This window comes from Calliopsis andreniformis, unplaced genomic scaffold (genome assembly GCF_051401765.1).
Source record: "Calliopsis andreniformis isolate RMS-2024a unplaced genomic scaffold, iyCalAndr_principal scaffold0150, whole genome shotgun sequence".
In the NCBI taxonomy this organism is placed as follows: Eukaryota; Metazoa; Arthropoda; class Insecta; order Hymenoptera; family Andrenidae; genus Calliopsis; species Calliopsis andreniformis.
This window is the reverse complement of record NW_027480559.1, coordinates 144,087-152,500: the sequence shown is the minus strand read 5'-3', so window position 1 is coordinate 152,500 and position 8,414 is coordinate 144,087. Positions and strand designations below refer to the sequence as shown.

Here is an 8,414-nt window from a genome sequence, read left to right as displayed (position 1 = left end):
CGCGTCAACGTGTGAACTGCAGGACACATGAACATCGACATTTCGAACGCACATTGCGGTCCACGGATACAATTCCTGGACCACGCCTGGCTGAGGGTCGTTCACGTAACCTTAAGACTGCTTACGTTGGCATCTCGGTGTCACGTACGAGCGATTGTTGGACCGTTCGTCGGCGTTTGCCGCGGTCGCACGAAAACAAGCGAGAATACGCTCTAGACGTCATGGAGGGAAGAAGGTTGTGTGTACGCGGCAGATGACTGGAGACATCGTCGTCATCGTCGTTGCTTTGTCGTTCCGGACTTGCGTGAGTGCTAATTTTCACACGGCGTCGTGAGTCGCTTAATTTGTCGACCGCCCGTGTGTGTATGTGCACCGCTCCGGACGCAAGCGCGCGGACGTACGATCATCGACCAGCCTCCGTGTCTCGCCAAATACCCTCGTGATTGTTAACAGACAGCGTTCGCTTTTCGTGCGAGTTTTCATCCGCGCTCCCGACGTAGTCTGAAATGATGCGTGTAAGAAAGAGGCGTGCGTAACCCGCAACGACACACAAGAGAGTTTGTCGTGAGACTACAGAGAAGGACAATGAAAGGGTGTGCGAGTGAGCATGAACACGAGATCGCGTATACCCCACCCGTGTAGTGTGGTGAAGAAATGTATGACGAGAAACAGAGCCCCAGGGATTCTAGAGGGATCGTCTTGTTGCAGGAACAACGCGAAAAGGAGGCACTCATTCGTCGAAACGATGAAGTTCCGGGATGCATCTTCCCCGGCCACGTTTCGGTCGAGTCGTTTGTGGCTCCGTGAATGTGTTGTGTTGTACTACAACTTGTTTCTGTATCCTGAATCCTCTTTGGCGAGGCTTACACAGCCGCCATATATATGACTCATCACATAGGGATGACTTCTCTCCTAGAAGGAGGAGGTGGAAAGGTAGCAGCGTCCGGTCGCCCCATGTCTTCGCGTTAGTCGATCGCCGAGAGAGACCGCGCGTCAAGTCCGGTCGTCCAGTCCACGAAAGCTATACAAAAAGCAAGCGGACGGGCGTTAAACCATACCGGCAGTCGCCTGGCGAGAGTCTCTCTCCTTTAGATCGAATTAAACGAGACGCGAAGATGCTTTGGTGTGGCGCATTAAGGACGATGTGACTTACTTTCCGCTGATCACTTCTGGCGAATTACGAGGAGCTTCCTTACCTTTGGAAACGCTGCTGTTGCGTTACGACAACATATTCCGAAGGCACACGGCGAAGTTGGGACGACGCATCGAACATGATCTCAAGTCTCTCTCTCATTTCCCATTTCTCGTAACATTCGTTCACACACTCTGCCTGGTCCGCTTCTCTCGGTTGTGTGCCCCCGTTGTACGAGGATTACGCCACAGCTTCTTTCGTCATTTTTACACATATATAAAATATATCACTCTACGTGTGTGATATATTTAACACGTATACGACGACCTCAGAGTAGGCGAGATTACCCGCTGAATTTAAGCATATTACTAAGCGGAGGAAAAGAAACTAACAAGGATTTCCTTAGTAGCGGCGAGCGAACAGGAAAGAGCCCAGCACTGAATCCCGCGGTACTGCCGCAGGGAAATGTAGTGTTCGGGAGGATCCGTTTATCCCGTGACGTTGCATCGCGTCCAAGTCCATCTTGAATGGGGCCATTTACCCATAGAGGGTGCCAGGCCCGTAGCGACCGGTGCGCGTCTCGGGAGGGTCTCTCCTTAGAGTCGGGTTGCTTGAGAATGCAGCCCTAAGTGGGTGGTAAACTCCATCTAAGGCTAAATACAACCACGAGACCGATAGCGAACAAGTACCGTGAGGGAAAGTTGAAAAGAACTTTGAAGAGAGAGTTCAAGAGTACGTGAAACCGTTCAGGGGTAAACCTGAGAAACCCAAAAGTTCGAAAGGGGAGATTCATCGTCGACAAATGCTGGCTCCCGTTGGTGCGCGAAACCCCGAAAGGGGTGTCCGTCGCTTTTCCGCAAGGAGGGCGCACGGATGTTACGGCCAACGGCGAACGTTCCGGCTACGTAGACGTGCACTTCTCCCCTAGTAGGACGTCGCGACCCGTTGCGTGTCGGTCTACGGCCCGGGCGGTTAGACCGTTGCGTCGCCTTGTGCGTGCGCGACGGACCCTCGGTGACCCGACCGGCTGCGCGACGGTGTTCCCCCAGATGGTATCGGGCCGCAACCAGTCTTCTCATTCGAACGGTGCGTCAGGCCCGCCGCAAGCTCGGTCAGCTTTGTTTGCCCTGTGGTACGGACGTCTTTCCCGTTCACGGGCCTGGCCAGCTGTTAGCCGGCGGAGCCCTCGGACTGGCCAAGCTTTGAATTACCTGTCGGCGGCGCTATTGCTTTGGGTACTCTCAGGACCCGTCTTGAAACACGGACCAAGGAGCCTAACATGTGCGCGAGTCATTGGGATGAGTAAACCTAAAGGCGAAATGAAAGTGAAGGTCGTCCTTTGCGTCGGCCGAGGGAGGATGGGCGCTGCATAGTGCTCCGCACTCCCGGGGCGTCTCGTTCTCATTGCGAGAAGAGGCGCACCTAGAGCGTACACGTTGGTACCCGAAAGATGGTGAACTATGCCTGGTCAGGACGAAGTCAGGGGAAACCCTGATGGAGGTCCGTAGCGATTCTGACGTGCAAATCGATCGCTGGAACTAGGTATAGGGGCGAAAGACTAATCGAACCATCTAGTAGCTGGTTCCCTCCGAAGTTTCCCTCAGGATAGCTGGCACTCACTCCTCCGTTCCTTCGGGGACGCGTCGAGTCTCATCTGGTAAAGCGAATGATTAGAGGCCTTGGGGCCGAAACGACCTCAACCTATTCTCAAACTTTAAATGGGTGAGATCTCTGGCTTGCTTGGTTCATTGAAGCCACGAGATTTCGGATTAGAGTGCCAAGTGGGCCAATTTTGGTAAGCAGAACTGGCGCTGTGGGATGAACCAAACGCAGAGTTAAGGCGCCTAAGTCGACGTTTATGGGATACCATGAAAGGCGTTGGTTGCTTAAGACAGCAGGACGGTGGCCATGGAAGTCGGAATCCGCTAAGGAGTGTGTAACAACTCACCTGCCGAAGCAACTAGCCCTGAAAATGGATGGCGCTGAAGCGTCGCGCCTATACTCTGCCGTCAGCGGCAAGTGGGGAGGGACGGTGCCATTACTGGTGACCGTCCTCCATGAAGCCCTGACGAGTAGGAGGGTCGCGGCGGTGTGCGCAGAAGGGTCTGGGCGTGAGCCTGCCTGGAGCCGCCGTCGGTGCAGATCTTGGTGGTAGTAGCAAATACTCTAGCGAGACCCTGGAGGACTGACGTGGAGAAGGGTTTCGTGTGAACAGCCGTTGCACACGAGTCAGTCGATCCTAAGCCCTAAGAGAAATCCTATGCAAATGTGGTGTCCTAAAATCAATGTCTGCAAACATATTATTATACAAAGAGATAAATTGAAAGATAAAAAAAAGAGACACACACACGTTGGGCGAAAGGGAATCCGGTTGCTATTCCGGAACCCGGCAGCGGAACCGTTTAACATCCGGGCCCTCATTGAGTGTTCGTCGGGGTAACCCAAAATGACCTGGAGAAGCCGTCGGGAGATCTGGGAAGAGTTTTCTTTTCTGTATAAGCGTTCGAGTTCCCTGGAAACTTCTAGCAAGGAGATAGGGTTCGGAACGCGAAGAGCACCGCAGTTGCTGCGGTGTCTGGATATTCCCCTCGGACCTTGAAAATCCAGGAGAGGGCCACGGGAGGTCTCGCGCCGGTTCGTACCCATATCCGCAGCAGGTCTCCAAGGTCAAGAGCCTCTAGTCGATAGATTAATGTAGGTAAGGGAAGTCGGCAAATTGGATCCGTAACTTCGGAATAAGGATTGGCTCTGAGGAGCGGGGCGTGTCGGGCTTGGTCGGGAAGCGGGTCTGGCTGACGTGCCGGGCCTGGGCGAGGTGAAGGGTCTTAGACTTCGGTCGACGTCCTGGGATCCGAACTCGGTCCCGTGCCTTGGCCTCCCGCGGATCTTCCTTGCTGCGAGGCTTCCGCGTCGGTTCAGCCGTCGCGTGTCGTTTCTTCGGCCGCCATTCAACGCTCGGCTCAGAACTGGCACGGACCAGGGGAATCCGACTGTCTAATTAAAACAAAGCATTGCGATGGCCCCCGCGGGTGTTGACGCAATGTGATTTCTGCCCAGTGCTCTGAATGTCAACGTGAAGAAATTCAAAAAAGCGCGGGTAAACGGCGGGAGTAACTATGACTCTCTTAAGGTAGCCAAATGCCTCGTCATCTAATTAGTGACGCGCATGAATGGATTAACGAGATTCCCTCTGTCCCTATCTACTGGCGGGAGCGGTAAAGATTCCCAATGTCGCTTGAGGTGTCGGGTTGGGCTTGCCCAAACTAGTATCCGAGACTCGGGAGGAGCCGCTGAACTCGTCCTCAAAGTGGTGGCTTGCGCCGAGAGGTGGTACCGATTTATCGGGCCCTCTCAGAAGCGTCCCCATCAATGCAGAACATGATCGTTGGGGTCGCGCACTGTTGCAGCCTAAAATTGGCCGAGCCGCCTTGTGCGGCCGGGAACGCTGTGTAGTCGGAGGGGTTGGGTTCCCCCTCGGCTGCACAGCAATAATGCTCTTTGTGCACTTTGAACGATGAACATCGGGTCGTAGACCCATAGAATAGGTGTCAGCCTAAGTTGGCCGAGCCGCCTTGTGCGGCCGGGAACGCTGTGTAGTCGGAGGGGTTGGGTTCCCCCTCGGCTGCACAGCATTAGCTCTATTTGGGCATTTTGAGATCGGGTCTTGGACCCATAGAATAGGTGACAGCCTAAAAATGGCCGAGCCGCCTTGTGCGGCCGGGAACGCTGTGTAGTCGGTGGGGTTTGGGTTCCCCCTCGGCTGCACAGCATTAGTTCTATTTGTGCACTGGAGCATTTTAAGATCGGGTCATTGACCCTTACCATAGGTGCAAAAGCAATACGCCGCTGGAAACCCGGGTATTGTAGTGTGCGCTGGGTTGCCCAAAGCAATACGCCGCGGGCACTTAGCTGGCTCCAACGGGGACGCTGTCCTCGCCCCCGGAAAGCAGTACGCTACCGGGGCTTGGACGCCAGGCCATCCGAGGATGGGCTCGTTGGCAGTATGAAGCGTACAGTCCTCAGACTGACACACAGCCTCTCATGCTGCAAACCGTTACGCGATCGAACCTCCAAGTGGTCCCGCTGGTCGGCTTACCCCTTTACGAAGGGCGCAAGAGCCAAGCAGATCGGTCAGTAGCGAAGCGGCTCAAAGGGCCTTGCGCTCAAGCGCCTAGCTCCATGCATTGTGTGAGTCCAGAAAAGGAGCGGGCTACGGACAGGGAGGTGTCTGTCCTTAATAAACGCCTCCCGCGTGTTTGCCGTGCGCGGCGACCCGTGTCGCTGGAAAAGGGGATCCTGGGCATTGAGGGGGCTCATCTCTGCGGGGATGACGCGCACCCAACACATGTCTTTGGCCTTCGCTTCAGCTAGACGGGCGGCTAGGCGAGAAAACAGCCCTGTGCCTAGTCAATCGGCTTGGAACGACCATACGTCTCGCACGAGTGGGTTCTGATGGGCGAGGAAGCAGGCCACGGGGGCGAACTAGTGAACCATCGGTTGTGGGGCTGTATGGGGAGCGAAACTCGTCAGCCGTGGTTGGCGGACTATATCCCGGGTGATGTCCTAACTCGGCTAGCCGAGTTCCATATGAGGGTCCGTGGAGGCTGGGACACGCATCGGGATGAAATGAACAAATTGATATGGAAACAAAATTACCAAACCCACTACACGTTGGGGCGAAAATGGTTACCCGATCGGGTGCCAAGGACGCCCCTGGGGAAGCGACGGGTGCTGAGGCAACCCAAGCGACCCCTGCGAGATCGGCGACTGAGAAGGTGGAGCAGGGCGTCAATACGCCCGATCTGCCGACCCAGTCGTCGGAAGGCTGGAAGACGGCTGGCAAACCCAGCCGTAAGAAGGCCAAGAAGGGAGCCGCTCCGAGCACGAGCGACTCCCACGTTACCCCTGGCGCAGGACCGCCGGATGCCTTAAAGGCATCTGAGACTGCGGGCGCCGAGGGCCAAAGCGCCTTGCCTGCAAAGCCTTCCAAGAAGGCGAGCAGCAAGGCGTCGAAATCGGCGAAGGGGCCCGCTCCTAAGGGAGCGGTGCGTACCGAACCCGATACGGTGGCGGTGGTGAAGACGGAACCCCCGTCTTCTCCCGCCAAAGCGAAGGGCAAGCCGGCTGCTAAAGCCGTGCAAGCCGCGGGTACGGGAGGCGAGGCGAAAGCCGTCGCCTCCAAAAAGCCGCCTGTCGCGAAAGCGAAAGCTGGAACGACAGGCAAGCCAGGAAAGGCGCAGTCTAAGACTGCGCCTGGGCACAAAGAGGGGTCTGTAAGACCCCTACGTCTCATCAGAGACGACGCTAGATCCAAGGTGACGGACATTCGTAACGTCTGTCTTCGACCGGAGTCGAAGATCAGCAAGGGTTGCGGTTCGAAAATCCTTGGACACACCGACGCGCTCTACCAGCTCGTAGAACAGCTGCTTCTCCGGAACAGCTTTCTCGAAGGGCAGCTGGCCGCGGTACGCAGCGACGTTAAGCGTTCGCAAGCGTCCGTAGAGAGCGTGGTACGGAAGACGCTAAAGGTTCGTCCGGCGGCGCCTTCCCAACCGGTGTCAGGTGCGATGACCTATGCCGACAAGGTAAAGGTCGACCGCCTCAGAGTTGCCCCAGACGCGGTGCGCCCACCGACTAATTCGGTGCGCATTTTCCCGCCGAAGGGTAAGGAGCAGGACAGTGAGGCTACCAAGCGCACTGTTCTCTCCCTGGTGAAACCGGCTCAATCGCAGATCCGCGTGAAGGCGGTCCGACGCATCCACTCCGGTGGCATCGTCGTCGAGACCGTGCGCAAAGAGGATCTTGATGCGATTGCCGGGAATAGCCGGCTCAAGGAAGCGGGTCTCTCCGTGACCTTCCCGTCCAAAAGGAACCCGTCACTTATTGTGTACGACGTTCCGAAAAGGATGAAGAAGGACGAGGTCCTAAGATGTATCTGGAAGCAAAATCTTCCTGACTTGGCCCAGAAGGACGTGTCCTCTGCCGTCAAGCCCCGGTTTTCAACCGGGTCTAAAGGCGATAAGGAGGCTGCCAACTGGGTCATTGAAGTCAGTCCGGAAGTGCGAACCAGACTGAAGGCCCAGGAGAGAGTCTACATTGACTGGAGATCCTGCCGTGTGCGGGACTTCGTCAGTGTAGTGAGATGCTTCAGGTGTCAGGCCTTTGGCCATACATCGAAGCGATGTAAGTCGTCGGAGGTATGCGGTCACTGCTCCGAGAAGGGGCATACCTTTGCCTCCTGCAAGAGCAGGGACAAACCTCCCGTTTGTTCCAACTGCAAAGCAGGAGGTAAAAAGCACAGCCACAGTACGAGAGACAGAACCTGTGCGTCCTATAAGGCCGCTTGGGAGCAGGTAATCTCTCGAACAAATTATGGCTAGAGCCGAGAACGACGTCGAAACGTTCAGACTCCGGGTGCTGCAGCATAATATGCGAGGCGCCCGGGACGTTACGGACGAAGTAAACACCCTAATGCGAAGCAGGGGTATCGACGTGCTGCTCGCGCAGGAGCCCTACGGCGTCTGTGGGAAAGTCCCCGGCCTTGGGGTTGCGACGAAAGTAGTCACGGGCGCAGTCCCGGTGATGGCAGCAGTAGCTGTCAGAAACCCAGGGGTGTCCGTGGTCAAAATCTCGCAACTGTGCGACACACACCTCTCCTGTGTTAGCATAGGGGGTTCTTTTGAGAGCTTTTACCTCATCAGCCAATACTTCCAATGGCGTGAAGACATGGAAGTTGGGCTGAGGCGACTTGACAGAGCACTTAGTGCTCTACGCCACTGTAGGGTCGTGATCGCGGCCGACGTCAACGCCAGGTCCCCCTTGTGGGGCGGGTCGAAGACTGACGCCAAGGGTGAGAAGCTCATTGAGTTTATCGCCCAACACGACTTGGTGGTCTTGAACGAGGCTGGTAGTATTCCTACGTACTCCAGCCCGAGCGGAGAGTCGTGGATTGATGTCACACTTGCAACGCAAAACTTTTCGAAGTCAGTGAGAAACTGGAAAGTCCATAAGGATTGGACGACCAGCGATCACAGAGCCATAAGGTTCGATCTTGTGCTCGCCGGCGTAGAAGGAAACCAGGCCCGGAAAGGTAGGTTCCAGACACGCAAGGCAGATTGGGCTGCTTTTGAACGGGCGCTGCTAGGACGACGTGAGTCGTTGACCGCTCGCGCTCCTTTGAGCTGCAGAGCGGACGTTGAATCTTTCGCGCAGGATATCGAGCAATCGATCATCCACGCGTGCGAGAGCTCTATGCGTCCAAAGCGGTGGCACTCCAAGTCCG

The 8,414-nt window shown here is 56.0% G+C and overlaps 1 non-coding gene and 1 pseudogene across 1 annotated transcript in view; both read left to right on the top strand.

Annotated features, from left to right (window-relative positions):
* LOC143187690 (5.8S ribosomal RNA) overlaps positions 1–100 on the top strand; it is a 155-nt gene extending 55 nt beyond the window's left edge. The window contains exon 1 of the ribosomal RNA XR_013003254.1: positions 1–100. This exon is cut by the window's left edge and continues 55 nt beyond it. This is a non-coding gene — a ribosomal RNA (5.8S ribosomal RNA).
* A 1,355-nt stretch (positions 101–1,455) lies between these two features.
* LOC143187698 (large subunit ribosomal RNA) lies at positions 1,456–4,364 on the top strand (annotated as a pseudogene).
* Positions 4,365–8,414: the final 4,050 nt, after the last annotated feature.